At 43.7% G+C, this 16,031-nt stretch overlaps 1 pseudogene; it reads left to right on the top strand.

Annotated features, from left to right (window-relative positions):
• The first annotated feature begins 2,720 nt into the window (after positions 1–2,720).
• On the top strand, positions 2,721–8,025 carry LOC136473916 (uncharacterized; annotated as a pseudogene).
• Positions 8,026–16,031: the final 8,006 nt, after the last annotated feature.

Below are 16,031 nucleotides of genomic sequence, written 5' to 3'. Positions count from 1 at the left end.
GAGAGTGGCGACCAGCAGCGTGAGTCACGGAGAACGGATGGAATGGAATGGCTCCTGAAAGCATGTTCATGGGCCAGGCCCATCTTATCGAGCTGAGCTTTGAGTTCGGACCAGCTTCAGTTTTTTTAATTAAAAAAGTTTTAGCTGCTTCTCTAGTAGAGCTAATTCTCTGATAAGTTGATCCCTCAAAAAAAATCTCTGATAAGTTAAAGTTGTTTTAAAAAAATTAGGTGAACAGATTCTCTGTCTTGTGGCTGAGAAAGAACAAATATCCAATATGCCTCTGACTAGCTGAATTGTTATAACTATTGAATTGTATGTTTGCCTATGCTTTTAAATTTACCAAAATCCATACCAAACGGGCATTCATACCAAAAGATCTACAACCAACACAGGATGTTCAACTCTATTCCCAAATACGGCGCAACATCATCAGGTAAGTGGCATGGGTGATTACTAATTTTATTTACATCTGAAGCACTGTTCCAAAGTACTTTGTTTGAGGAAAACTACTGAGGGAGGAGCGATTTTTTACATTTACTCTATCACAACCACAGAGATTTTATCTATATTTATATATCTAATATTAAAGTAAATTCGCTAGTAGGAGCAAAACTCATTCAGAGTCTCATTAGGCTTTCTGTGTGGAGCAATTCGCAAAAAAAAAAAAAGGCATTTCTGTGTGGAGCCAAAGTGGGCCTTCTGCTCTGGGCAATCGAGCTCAAATGGCCCTTTTAGTCTAGACCTGTTCTGATGCAGTTACAGTTTCTTATTTATACCTTTTTTTTTAAAGCTAGCTGACTGTTATGCACAGAGAACATTACACACCAGAGTGAGAGAGATATAGCTAGGATTCCGAGCGTGCAATCAAATGTAGGAACTCGAAAGAGAGTCTTCACAGTGGTACTATAGACAAGAATATGATTCATTGCTTTGATGCTGCACGGTGCAAACAAGATCAGTTCTTAAAGTCGTTATTCTGTTTGGACGCTGTAAAGCAACACTCTACCGCTTTGCTAATCCCTCAAGCCATCGTCACAAAAGACAATTATGGCATTCATGTTCCTAGGGGACTTGGAATCGCCAATGCAAGGAAAGGATATATATATATATATATATATATATATATATATATATATATATATATATATATATATATATATATATATATTGCGGCTGGCTATAAAATAACTTATTATGTGGTCACTTTGAGTTGCGATAATTACTATGCTAATTCACGAGATTATAGTAACTCCTTACTATATGATTTACTATAACGTTACGGTAAATATCCTCGTGTGTTATCGTAAATATGTATTCATTTTATCATAAATTAGTATATAAAATTATCGTAAATGAAGGTGGCTACAGAATAACTTATTATGTAGCTGGCTACTGAATATACTATATATATATATATATATATATATATATATATATATATATATATATATATATATATATATATATATATATATATATATATATATATAGACACACACACACACCCCTTGGTACGCTTTGTTTTGTCTTGATGCTGCTCTACGCTGTTTGGTTGGGGTTTCCTGGCCCGTTATCAGCTCACGACGCAATCTGATTGTGCTTTTTCCAGTTTGGTTCTGCTCACGGTATACACATCTATAGTACTTCTATTTAACTATACAAATATACATGGTAGCAAAATTTGAGATTCAAACTAAATCTAGAAAAATTCATACGAAAATGACATTTTTTGTCCTCTAGTGTGTATGCATAAAAAATTATTTTCATATTATTTTTTTTACAAAACAAGTTTGAATCCCAAATTTTACTACAATGTACATCTATATATGCACTATGGATGTGCATAGTTTAAATTTTTTTGAAACTCCTAAGGGCATGTTTGCAACGTAGGAAAATTTTTCCGTTTCTGTGTTTTTGCTGTAAGATTGAACTGATTCTTGTGGAATTCCTATAAAAATTTTTGTGTTCCAGACTGGCCCTAAATATATTTTTCTAAATAGTTTTCACGATTCCACCTAGCAGAGGATTTGTACTGAACAAGATGTCTTGCGTCATATGGTTTAGTTACCCTACATGAGTACATGACACGCACTAGTCAGTGTACGATGTGCACCGATGACAGAATCTAATGCTTGCTTGCAGGTTTCAAAGGCAGAAGCTGGAGTTGAGGGATTTGTTCTAAGCTGACACAACACTTTCAATGAGCTGTTATCAGCAAGATTTTAAGAAAGACGTACCAGCCGCAACTGCAAGCAACTGTTTCCGATTCCATTACTCTCAGCGCTGCCATACCGTGTTTAAGGGGGTAAACAAGGGGACAAAACAACTGGAATTTAGATCGCTGCCAGTAAATCTGAAATCTGAATGGTCTCTCAAAGCCTGAAGACTTCTGCTCTTGCTTTGGGCTCCTGCAGGTAAGATCCTGGAGAACAGAGCACTGTTACATTGTAAAGTGCAGTAATAAATTCATTAAATATACATGCAGCTAAATTCACTAATTTGGAATGGTAAGATGCAAAGTACAACACAGAAGCCATGGGAGCATCCTTGGCTTGCAGGGGGTGCATGTCCAAAGCTACGTCGACGGAGCAAGCAAGAGCAAGGAAGGAATCAGGAAAGCTGACACGCCCAAGCTAGGAATTGCGCGCATCAGCTATAAATCCGGCCTGTTCGTTTATGCTGAAATTTGAATTATGCTGACTGTCACCGTTCGTTAGTCACAGCCTCCAACCTCCTCTCGGACTCCAACCTCGAGACAGAGACAGCCATGGCGGAGCCTGGCAAAGAAACTGCTGCTACACCCCCTCCACTGCCTCAAGAAACGGTTCTCCAAGCGCCGGCCGCCGTGGCGGAGCCCAGCTTGGAAGCTGACACGCCGATTTCAGCCTCACAAGACACCGAAACCGCCGGCGGCGGTCCTGCCGCACTCGACTCCGCTCTGCCTAAAGCAGAGTCGGCTGCGGCTGCGGTTGGCGCGCCGGAGCAAACCACGACGGAGGCAGACGGTCAGCCACCTGTGGCAACCATGCCACAGAAAGTTGCCGCATTGCCTCCGCCAGCTGAGACACCGGCGCAAGAGAGTGCGGCGCCGGCCGCACCTACGCCGCCGCCGCCGCCGCAGAAGCAAGAAGGCGGCGTTCCGAAACTAGCCTCCTCGGTGCACGAGGAGGAGAAGGACGCGCCAAAGGCAAGGGAGGAGAAAGGAGAAGAGAAGCCCGCGCGTCGTCGGTGGCGTTGCCTCCGCGCCGCCGTGTGCTTGCTCTTCCTCCGCCCCAAAAGCGGAGAGACGAAGCCGGCGACACCGCCGGGCGACAAGGAGGCGGTGTCAGGCCTGGAGGAGAAGAAGCCGATGCCAGGGGAGATGCCGCCGCCGCCCCAGAAGGACAGCGGCAGCGCTGTCCGTGTTCCATCCAAGCCTGAAGCGGGGAAGGGCGAAGACGAGACGAAGCCGGCGGCGCTGGACGGCAAGCGGCCGGAGCCAGGGCAGGAGCAAGTGGCCACATTGCCTCCGCCAGCTGAGACATCGTCACAGGAGACGACGGCGACGGCGGCTGAGGCTGAGGCTGAGAAGCAACTCGCTGCACCAGTACCACAGCAGACACCGCGGAAGCAAGAAGGAGGCGCTCCGGAACAAGCCCCCTCGGTCCAGGAGGAGAAGGACGCCGCAGCGGCAGCGGCAAGGCCGCAGGAGGGAGAAGAGAAGCCAGCGCGTCGTCGGTGGCGATGGCTCCAGGCTGCCGTGAGATTGCTATTCCTCCGCCCCACAGGCGGAGAGACGAAGCAGCCGACGCCGGGGGGGATGCCGCTCCCGGTGGATAGCGCTGGCAAGGCTGCAGTGGAGAAGGGCGAAGCCGAGATGAAGCCGTCGGCGCAGGATGGCAAGAAGCTGGCGTCGGGGCAGGAAGAGCAGAAGCCAGCGGCGAAGAAGAAGCCGAGCCGGAAGTACAGCGCTGGCGCTGCAAGGAAGGAGAAAGACCAAGACGAAGAGAGCAAGTGCCGCCGTGATGAAACCCAAGCGGGGAAGACAACACCACAGCTCGAAGGGGAGCACCCTTCGCTGAAGAAGTTTCGGAAGGCGGGCAGGCTGGTTCAGTTCGTCATGTCCTTGTACAGCAGGCACCGGTCCAAGGACAAGAAGCCGGCACCGGCTTCCGGTACGGGTGGGGAGGATTCGGAGGAAGACAGCGAGGCCAAGGTAGCGTCGGCGCTGGAGGAGAAGCAGCAGCCGGCCTCAGGGCTGGAGCGGAAGCAGCAGCATCCGAATTGGCCGCGAGAGGAAGTGCGCCTGGAGCACATCCTCGAGGAAGCTTTCACAAGGCTTCTTGCGACGGAGTACAACAAGGAGCTGAGCGGCGTGAGGCAGAAGTGCCTCCTCACCTTCTCCGTCTTCGAGCTCGCCTCCGAGGTGAAGAAGCAGGCCATGATCTATTGGTGGGTGGCGGAGTTCAACCTGCGGCACCGGAGGGATCCAGCGCGGGCTCCTGCTGCTGCCGGTGGCGGCAGAAAAAATGACTCGCCGGCGGCGCCGCAGGGTAAAGGCCGGGACGCTGACAGAAGTGATGATGACGCCGAAGGCATCTTCTTCATGCTTTCTGATCATGGCTTCCTGGTGCCGATAAAGAACTGGTGCAGCAAGGTGATCCATGGCTGCCAGGTGAACCCCCTGGTGCACTGGATGCTGAAGCGCCAGGCGAGGGGTGATCGCTTCGCCGAGCTGGACGGCAAGGGCAGCCCCGCGGACCTGCAACTCAACTCCAGCATCCTTTGCCTGACAGCAGGCAATCGGCCTGTGCTGCAGAAGATGCGCATGGAAGATGAGTCGCAGTCACAGTCACAGCCACAGCCACAGCAGCAGGCACAGGCCAGGAAGAAAGATGAGTCACAGGCCGGGAGAAAAAGCAAGAAGGTAACAAAGGAGCCTCCCCTGCAGGGCAAGGGCAGCCGTGTCCAGGACCAGCAGCAACCGACGGCGAAAGATGAGGCACAGGTCGGGAGCAGCAAATCCATGGCAGCAGCAGATAAGGCACCTTCCCACAAGGACGAGGAAGACTCGACCCAAGCTAAGGACCAGCCAACCAAGGTACAATTCATCAACACTTATTTTCGAATCTATAGTCTATTACAACATTGCAATTGCACGTCTGCATTTCTCAAGATAAGAAATATGGTTGTTCCCCTTGTATATTTCAAACTTCTATTATTACTACATTAGAAGGGTTGGATTCTATAGACACGGTTGGCCAGTAACTCAAGCGTACAGCAGTAAGAAACTCCAATCCGTTCCAAAATTAGAACTTTGTCAAATGCATATGACGTAGATTTTAGAAGTGTCTGATTTCTTATGTGCATATAGTGACTTCTGCAAAAATTGTTTTTCTAGTTCTAACTAACATTCTTGATATTATTATGATATTTCTTCACAAAATTTTATTTTCTTTTTTTTTTCTTGTATGGTCATCATAAGACTCTGCCACATAGTAGTGATCAGAGAAAAATCAAATAAAATAGATTTTGACCCATAATTTCTCTTACAATATATTGCCATTTCCTAAAGAATCAACATAATCTCATAGGCACTTTGAACACAAATCTATTGATGCAAGTTTTATGTCCTATAAACTTATATATAATTTGAATAACTATTTTTCAAAATTTGCAAAGTTTCACTTTTCCCCATACAAATACGATTATCATTCTAGGATGGAGGGGGTACTATTTAGGTGAAAAGCACAGAAACAATCCAAGGGACAACGATACTTTTAGGTTAAGAGAAAATTTCTTCCCAAATACGATTATTTACTCTCTTTTTTGGAGGGGGCACTTTGGTTTATATTTTATCGGAAGCAATGTAATGAGAACCTAGCAACAAATAAAGAGTAAATTACGCGTGTGTGGCTAAATTATTACTATATTGTCATTCAGGTCCGCGTATTATCGAACGGCATATTAAGATCTCTAATCTTATCTAAATGACTCGGTCACTTAGATAAGATTATATATACCCTTATATGCAATTTGATAGCACCGGGTTTTGAAAATCTAGTGATAGTTCAGATACCGTCCATGTATCAACATATTAGTTCTTCTGATAATAAAATTGTATTTGCATGCATAATTTCCTTTCATTCGGCCCAATTCTTTTTCTCAATTTAAGGCAACCAGTGCCTGCAACACACTATATTAGTAGATGCCTAATGTGTTAGGCGAATGAACTTAATTCTAATTTTGTTGTACAAGCTATGTACTACTACATTTCAAGTTTGCAACGATATATATGTACTGACTAATGTGCACAAGTACACATAAATGATGTTCCTGACACATACACTTTGTTGTAGGGAGCACAAAACATCAAGCTGGGACATGTTAATGAGATTCCACCATTATTATTTGAAGGGAAGCGAGTGATCCTCAATGTCAATGCACATGTGTACCCCATATCCAAGTCCGCATTCTTGAACCTTGCCGAATGCTTAGTTGTGCTGCAGCTTGGCCGGTGGAATAATCTTGACGACAAGACATACATGGAGGTGGATGGCCTGGAGTCACGGAATGCCATCGGCTTGCTCAAGAACCTTCGATACCTTGGTCTCCGTGGGCTATCACGGTTAACGGAGCTCCCAAAAGGGATCGAGAGCCTTAAGAAACTTGTAATCCTAGACATGCGAGGCTGCCAAAACCTAGTCAAAGTGGTGGCAAGTGTCATCAAACAATTGAAACAGCTTACCCATTTGGATCTCACTGAGTGCTACATGTTGGAGCACATTGGCCAAGGAATCACATCCCTCACAGAGTTGAAGGTGTTCAAGGGCTTCGTGTTCGCAACTGGAACACAAGGGAACAAGGCATGCCGAATACAAGACCTCAGAAAGTTGAAGAAGCTCCAAAAGCTCACTGTTAGCATCACCACTGATGCTAATGTAGGCAAGGGTGAGATGGCAGATCTTAAGTACCTCACTAGCCTTCGGAAACTCACAATTACATGGAGTGAGATACCAAGCATACTGGAGGGTGACACGGAAAAGGTGAAGAAAAAGCGAGAGGAACTTGTTGAGAGATGGACCAGCTTTCAGTTGCCAAAAGACCTCATGAAACTGGACATTCGGTGCTACCCCAAGTATAAGCTACAACTTGAATGGCATAAGAAGCTCGAGAAGCTCTACTTGAGAGGTGGAGACATGAAAAGTTTTTCCACAGAGAAATCAACCTCCATCAAGACATTACGTCTGAGGTATCTCAAGAAGTTCACAATGAAATGGAAGGATATCTGTTCAGAATTGCAGAATATTGAATATGTGGAAATTGTGGTTAATAATAAGGATGCAACACAAGAAAAGGATAAGGATGTGGATACCAAGAGTATAGAGGAAGAGATCAAGCATGTGATGAAGATACCAAATTTTACATTGGATGGGCATGGGGTGTGGACGAAGGATGAGAAGGAAAAAAGATCCCCTGAGATTAGGTAGTAAAGAAGTTCAGGAAGATGCCATGGGAAAGAATGAAGGTGCACTATCTAACTTGCATTATTCTTCACCTTTGTATAGTAATGTAATCTTTATTCCTAAACATATCATGACTCAATCTCAAGGGTTCTTAGTTCATTCTTTGATCATGTTTATTTTTCAGCATCTGGACCATCAGAACCAACTGAAGATTCTCGTACAAAAGATGCTAGCGCCATCACAAGTGTTAATAAGGATGGCGACAAAGTTGCTCAAACAACAAGTAGGTCCTCTCTTCCCCCAAAAATAAGCATAAATTTAGCTTATAAATTATCATTATACTTTAAATTGACAATAACATTCCTTATTCAATTTAACAGACTAAGAAGAACGAGTAGCAACCCAGGAGGGGCTGTAATAGTTGAAGATAGATCCCGTTGCCACTGAGTGGATAGTGTGGTTGAGCTGACATAGGTAAAGCACAACAGTGCTAGCTATGTCATATTGAAGCATCAACAATGAATGTATTTGTACATTATTTTAGTCCAAGCTAATATACGCGGCCAAATAATGCAGACATTTATAACTATAATAAGGGTAGAGAGGTGGTTTCAAATGCAAGCATGCATCACATATGAGATGACCATACCGTTAGGGGCTTCAATATGCAACATTATATATATGATACAAAGAAGAGATCCTTGTATTCGTAACCTTAAACAAGAGGCTCATCAAAATGTCTATAGTTAGAGCCTGTTTGGACAGCTCCACCAAGCTAAAAAGTGAATCTGGATCTGGGATTCACATAGATCTACCGTGGAGCAGCTCCACCGCCTCCACTAGTGGAGCTGGAGGTGGGACAGCTCCACCTTCAGCTCTATTTCACTTCCACATGGGTCGTCCCACACGTCAACGCCTCTGTCTTCCTCTTCCTATGCATCAAGTAGAGTAGAGCATCGCGCGTCGGGGGGGGGGGGGGGGGGCTCCGGAGCTCGCACGGCCGGCCATGGTGACTAGCGCGGCGCCACTAGAGGGCTCATGGTGCAGCGCCACCGCAGAGCAGAGCCAGGCCATGGCAGGGCGGGGTCGGCGCGGCGCCACCGCAGAGCCGAGCCAGGCCGGGGCAGGGCACGGGGCAGCGCTTGCGGCCCAAGCTCACGGTCGGAGCAGCGCCGGGGCGGGGCGGGGTCGGAGCAACGCCGCTGTCGGGGCAGGGTCAGGGCGGCGCTCCTTCGACCGGCAAGGCGCGATGCGAGCTCCGGCAAGCGCCAAGGCCACAGGTGGGGCTCCGGCAAGCACCACGGCGGCCTCGCGATGGCCTGGAGCGCGGATGCGGGATGGGAAGTGGTGCTCATGACGCTGAAGACCCCAAACAGAATAGATCAAAACTTTATTTTTGTGTAACCAGTGGCACTGGTGGGTAATTTCTCCCAACTACACCAAAGTTGGATCTGGTGGAGCACATCTTGAGGAGATCCACCAGTTTGATGAATCTGGGAGTAGATCCATCAATTTGGTGGAGCAGATCCACTAGTGGAGCCAGAGGTGTTTTGAATTTTTTTTTGGATATAGATCTGAATTTGGTGGATTTGGAGCTGGTGGAGCTGTGCCAAATAGGCCCTTAGCAAACATTTTACACGTGTTGACGAAGCTAGCAATAAACTCTAAAAAAACTAGTGTTGACAAAGCTACAATGAAGCCAATAAAACTCAAGAAAACTAGTGGCAGTAATTGATCAACTAGTGTAGTGTACCTAGTACATAATGAATATATAGGGGGAACAAGTTATGTGTGGAGTGACTCCATCCTTGAGCGTGGAAATTCTGGTTTTCAAGAGTTAGAGGAACGTGAATGCTTTTACCAATATTACTCTTGTAAGCATGAAACATGATAAGCACTTACAGATGTGTGGACATATATATATGGTGTAGCCGTATAAGTGTACTCTCTTTGTCCAGTAAAGAATGCAATTTTAGCCTTTTGTCATTGTCCAACAAGGAATGCAATCTAGACTTGTAGCTTAATAGGGTAGCTGGACAATGGGTCCCACTTTCGCCCTCCACACCTGCATGCATCTTCTCAACCACAAATCTCCGAACCACTTTCTCTCTACACCACCTTCTCAGTCAGAATATATTGGAATGACCTCGATCCTCGTTTACCGGTCATCTGCAAGAGGAATAAAGCAAGGGTATACTGGTAATTTTTCTCAATCACTAAGCTCCTTTTTCTTCACTACTTGTGCCCCTGTAATCTTTCTATTCTAATTATTAATAAAAGCAAAAAGGAAAGGTTGGGAATTTCCCCACTGTTTCATAAAAAAATCACTAATCTGATCTCGGGAGTGTAGAATTGCATTCTTTCACGAACGCAGGGAGTATCTTATGCTCATAATCGTACAAAAAACTGAAATGAATAAACTTATGAATTATGTTGTGGTATATATGGACCTATTTTCAAACACTACTACAAAGCTATTTTCGGAGGTAGTTGATTTTAATTAAAAGAGGTGGTGGGCTGACCACCTTTGCGAGTCATTTTCAAACAGTCATGTAGGCTGTCTCTATAAAACTATTAATAGAGAGGGCACTCTTAGGGTTGCTGCCGCATCTATAAACATTAAAAGAGGAGTTCGACCTAAGATTGTTGTCTTTGTTAATAATTTTCATTTTTTTTAAATTCCCCCTCTTTTTTAGTTTAGTTTTCATGTTTGTATTTGTTTTCATATAAAAACTACATATCTCGGCAATTGAATGTATACACAACCAATACCATCGTGATATGAATGCAATATTTGACCATCAATATACAGATCACATGTTTTGTTTGACGTAACACGAACATTGCAAACTAAACAAGACTTATACAAGGTAAGTAAAGTCAATATTTCATGTGTCTGTACATTCATAACATCATTAAACTAATCTAGGATAAGATTTTCAAGCTCTTTGCGTAGTATCCTTAAGTTCTAGATTCTCCCACGCTCGAAGGTTATGATACTTGTGATTTGGCTAAGAATCTATGAGATGAATGCTTGTAGAGCAAGCATCAACCACTACCACCTAAAAGCTTTTTGAAGGCGGTCAGATACGGTTTTTAGAGGCGGGTATCACGTCCGCCTAGCTCTCTACGTCTATGTTAATCGTTTTTTTGGAAGCAGTCATTGTGCCCGCCTGCGAAAATCAATTAAAAAACAAAAAAGGCACAAGCCCACTGGCGAGCCCAATACCTGGCCCGCCACTGAGCTCTCTCCTAGGCCTAATCGCATGCCGCTATCGTTGATGATCCTGCTCGCACAACTGACGCCGTGAACTACGTTGGAAGACGCGACCGCACGTCGTCGGGAGACCCACCCGCGCGTCGCCGTCGGGATCCACCCTCTCACCGTAGGATCCGCTTCGACGAGCTCCACCGGGTCCTCCGCGCAAGCATCAAGAGAGAGAGAGAGCCATGTCAGTTTGAAAACCTCTGGTGGATGGAGATTGGAGAGAGAGGGGTGAGAATGAGAAGAAACCCTAATGCACGTACATATATATACTCGTAGTGCGATATTGGGCCGAGATGGGTCATGCAACTTGGTAACGGGCTCAACCTATGAACAGAGGAAGGCCACCATTTTTAGAGGCGGTTAATGAATTTACAGAGATGGTCTTTTTTTGGTGCCTCCAGAAATGGTCTATCCGTCTCTAAAACCGCTGCATATTTTAGGAGACACATAGAGTTTGTGCCCGCCTCTGAAAATCCTGGCCTGTCTCATCAAATCATTTATATAGTAGTGAACTTAGACCTATTGGTCGCTTTCTATGAGATAGCATTGAAGAAATAAGACATTCGTCTGGTGACCACCTTTATGTACCTACCCTAGACTGATAGCCCTGCTTACAATAGGGAGAAACACTACCATCATCATGTGGTAATCTTGACAATCCTATTATAGCTGGTCAGTGATAAATCTTTCATGGAAACTAGGCTCATGATGTTGGATGAGAAACTTGTTGACACTTTCAACCCCTCCCATTTATTTGCTTCATCTTCGCCGCCACTAAGGCTCTTGCATCATTCGCATCAACAAGATAGCTAGTGTTCTTCTTGTACCAACTCACACCATAGTTCGAGCATCTTTTCCCGCTTTCATAAATGGTGTTGTGGTGAGGGCACATGTGACAAGGACATGCTATATTGTCACATAAATTTTCTGATCTTTCATGGCACTAGATAACAAGATAAATTCTTTGTTTTTTTGTGCCAGTTGCAACCGCAAAAGTTAACTAATACTCTTTTCCTATGCAATAACAAAATATCACATGGCCTTCTTATAATGGACTTGACATCTGTAAGGAAAATGGATCCTAGGCCCATTTACTTTAGATTTTGGTGTTTGATGACTAACACAACCAAATTGGACTAATAAATTTACAAGTAATTGTTTTGTAGTTCACTAGGGTGCAAGACATGACTTGGACAAAGGTGGCATGATGATCCCACGATCAACACCATAAGCAAATACCCTAGAAGCACAAGAGAAGACCCAAGATATCAAGCAAAGTCCAAGCACGAAGATGGGAACCAAGCTGGACGCAAGATCGTGAAGAAATGAGCTCCACAGAGGTGACCGAGCGTGGCCCTTATAGGGACCGAATGTGTCCGATCAGTTGCTCGATGAAAGCTCTAGTTTGGTTTTGGTAAATTGATGAAACCCTAAGTGCTAACCTAGTTTATCAAGTGATCATGAGATAGGTAGCACATTCCAAGTGATGAAGCAAATGAAGACCATGACATGATGATGGTGATGCCATGGTGATGATCAAGTGCTTGGACTTGAAAAGAAGAAAGAGAAAAACAAAAGGCTCAAGACAAAGGTATAAATAATAGGAGCCATTTTGTTTTGGTGGTTGAGACACTTAGTGAGTGTGGTCAAATTTAGGTTTGATAGCCATACTATTAAGAGGGGTGAAACTCGTATCAAAATGCGGTTATCAAAGTGCCACTAGATGCTCTAACTCATTGCATATGCATTTAGGATCTAGTGGAGTGCTAACACCCTTGAAAATGTTTGTGAAAATATGCTAACACATGTGCACAAGGTGATACACTTGGTGGTTGGCACATTTGAGCAAGGGTTAGGAACTTCATCGGTAGAGTGTCCGCACTCTGCGAGCGGACACTCTGCCGGTGCCACTGGAGCCCTAGACAGAAAAGATGGAGGTTTGGAAGGTGGTAGAGACAAAAATTGAGATTGAAGATGAAGAGGCCCCCACCGCCGCTGAACAAATACTACTCCAAAATAATGATATTGCTCTTAGTGCCATCCATGATGCTTTGGATGAGAGAACATTTGAGCAAATCAAGAATATTGAGAGAGCTCATGAGGCATGGAAGAAATTGGAGGAATCATTTGAGGGCACTCAAGCCATGATGGGTGCAAAGGCATACATTCTCAAAGAGAAGTTTGCAAGCTTCAAGATGAAGGAGGATGAGAATGTGCCGGAGATATTTCATAGGCTTCAAGTGCTTGTCAATGATCTCAAAGCACTTGGAGAAGAGGTGAAGAACAAGGACTTCTCCCACAAGTTCTTAAGATGCTTACCTTCAAGATTTGGCATATTGGTCACTATTCTAGTGAGGAGTGGTTTAGACACCATGACACCAAACCAAGTGTTGGGAGATATAATAACCGATGATACATATAGAGATGATGATGAGAAGGAAGAAAAGAAGGAGAAGAAAGATGAGAAGAAGATGAGTGTGGCATTCAAAGCCACATCATCTAAGGGCAAGGCAAGGCAAGAAACATCAAGTGAAGATGATGGCTCATGGGATGATGATGATGATGAGAAGATGACTCTCTTTGTAAAGAAATTTGGCAAGTTCATGATGAAGAAGGGCTACCATGCTAGAAGAAAGAAGTCTTCATCCAAGAACAAAGAAGAATCAAGAAGGTGCTTCAAGTGTGGAAGCAAAGATCATCTTGTTGCTCAATGTCCATACAATAGCGACAATGATGATGACAACAAGAAGAACAAGAAGAAGGACAAGAAGGAAAAGAAAGAGAAGAAGGACAAGATGACCTTCAAGAAGAAGAAGGGTGGTTCATATGTGGTCACTTGGGATAGTGATGCCTCCTCAAGTGATGATGATGATAGTGATGATGACAAGACCACCAAGAAGAAGGCACTCGCAAGCATTGCTATCAATGAGAAGCCTTCTCTCTTCGACACTCCATCATGCTTCATGGCTAAGGCCACTAAGGTACAAATTTGTGATGATGGAAGTGATGAGGAACATGATAATGAAAAGGAAAATGAAAGTGATAGTGATGATGATGAACCTACTAAGGATGAACTATTTGACATGCTAGAAGATGCTAAAGAACACTTTTACATCAAGAGAAGAGAGTGCAAAAGCTTGCGTAACGAACTAATGGCCCTTAAGCAAGCCTTTGATGAGCTCAATGCATCTCATGAGAGGCTAGAGGAAGCCCATGAGAAGCTTAGCAAGACTCACAAAAAGCTTGAAAAGGCTCATTCCTCTTTGCTTGATGAGCAAAATAAAAAGAAGCATGTTGAAACTTGCAATATAGGCTTAACTTGTGATTTAATTGATGAATCATTATCTATGCCTATCATTGTTGCTCTCACTAACCCTTCTTGTAGTACTTCTACTTCCACCTCATCTAGTAGTGATGGTCTCACTTGTGATGCCTCACTAATGGTTGAGAATGAGAACCTCAAGAAGGAGGTCAATAAGCTCACTCACACCTTGGCTAAGGCCTATGGTGGTGAGGACCGCTTGCTTATGTGCTTGGGTAGCCAAAGAGCTTCTCTCTATAAAGAGGGATTGGGCTATATCCCCAAGAAAGGTAAGGCGGCCTTTGCTCCTCACAAGACTAGTTTTGTGAAGAACAATGGTCGGTTTTGCACTAGTTGCAACCAAGTTGGTCATATAGAGCAAAAGTGCATGAACAAGAAGTCACAAGCTAATGTATCCTCCATTAAGCTTGATTCTTTCTATGTACTTACCAAAGGTGCAAATGGTGTAAAGGCTAAGTTCATTGGTAAACCATGGATGGGCTCAAAGAAGAAAGCCATTTGGGTACCAAAGAGCTTAGTGACTAACCTTCAAGGACCCAAACAAGTTTGGGTACCTAAAAAGAATTGATCTTCTTTTGTAGGTAAATTACAAAGCCGAAGGAAGGCATTGGGTTCTTGATAGTGGGTGCACTCAACACATGACCGGTGATGCAAGAATGTTCAACTCAATCAACACTAATGGCAATGATGGTTATGATAGTATCATATTTGGTGACAATGGCAAAGGCAAGGTCAAAGGGCTTGGTAAGATTGCAATATCCAATGGCATGAGCATTTCCAATGTGTTGCTAGTAGAGAGCATGAACTTCAACTTGCTATCCATGGCTCAATTGTGTGATCTTGGATTCAAATGCATATTTGGGGTAGATGATGTAGAGATCATAAGTGTAGATGGCTCTAATTTGATCTTCAAAGGCTTTAGATATGAGAATCTATACTTGGTTGATTTCAATGCTAGTGAAGCTAAATTATCTTCATGCTTGTTCACTAAGTCTAGCATGGGTTGGTTATGGCATAGAAGGCTTGGTCATATTGGAATAAAACAATTGAATAGATTGGTTAAGCATGAATTGGTTAGAGGCTTGAAAGATGTTGTGTTTGAGAAGAATAAAGTTTGTAGCTCTTGTCAAGCCGGCAAACAAGTTGGAAACACCCATCCTAAGAAAAGCATGATGAGCACTAGTAAAGCATTTGAGTTATTGCATATGAACTTGTTTGGGCCAACACAATACACTTGTATCGGTGGAAATAAATATGGCTTTATGATAGTGGATGATTATACTAGATACACATGGTAATTCTTTCTAGTAGACAAAAGTGATGTGTTTGCAACATACAAATCATTTGTCAAGGGCATTCACAATGAATTTGAAACAACCATCAAGAGAGTTAGAAGTGACAATGGTAGTGAGTTCAAGAACACTAGAATTGATGAGTTGTGTGATGAATTTGGAATTAGACATCAATTCTCGGCCAAGTACACTCCACAATTAAATGGCCTTGTTGAGAGAAAGAATAGAACACTTATTGATATGGCAAGGTCTATGCTTAGTGAGTACAATGTGAATCAATCTTTTTGGGCCGAAGCTATCAACATGGCTTGCTATTGTAGCAATTGCCTCTATTGTCATCCATTGAAAGAGAAGACACCATATGAGCTCTTGAATGGTAGAAAGCCCAACATTGCATATTTTTGGGTCTTTGGTTGTAAATGCTATATCTTGAAGAAAGGCACTAGATTGGGTAAGTTTGACAAGAAATGTGATGAAGGATTCCTACTTGGTTATTCCACTACAAGCAAAGTATATAGAGTTTGGAATTTGGATAGTGGTACTCTTGAGAAAGTTTATGATGTTGAATTTGATGAAACCAAGGGTTCACAAGTAGAGAATGAGAACTTAGAAGATGTTAGAGACATTCAACTTTCAAATGCCATGAAGAACATGGATGTTGGTGAATTGAGGCCTAGGCAAGTGAATGATGATGAAGATGA

The sequence above is a fragment of the Miscanthus floridulus genome, chromosome 8, assembly GCF_019320115.1.
Source record: "Miscanthus floridulus cultivar M001 chromosome 8, ASM1932011v1, whole genome shotgun sequence".
NCBI lineage: Eukaryota > Viridiplantae > Streptophyta > Magnoliopsida > Poales > Poaceae > Miscanthus > Miscanthus floridulus.
The sequence above is the reverse complement of the archived record's forward strand: the minus strand, read 5'-3'. Positions and strand labels throughout refer to the sequence as shown.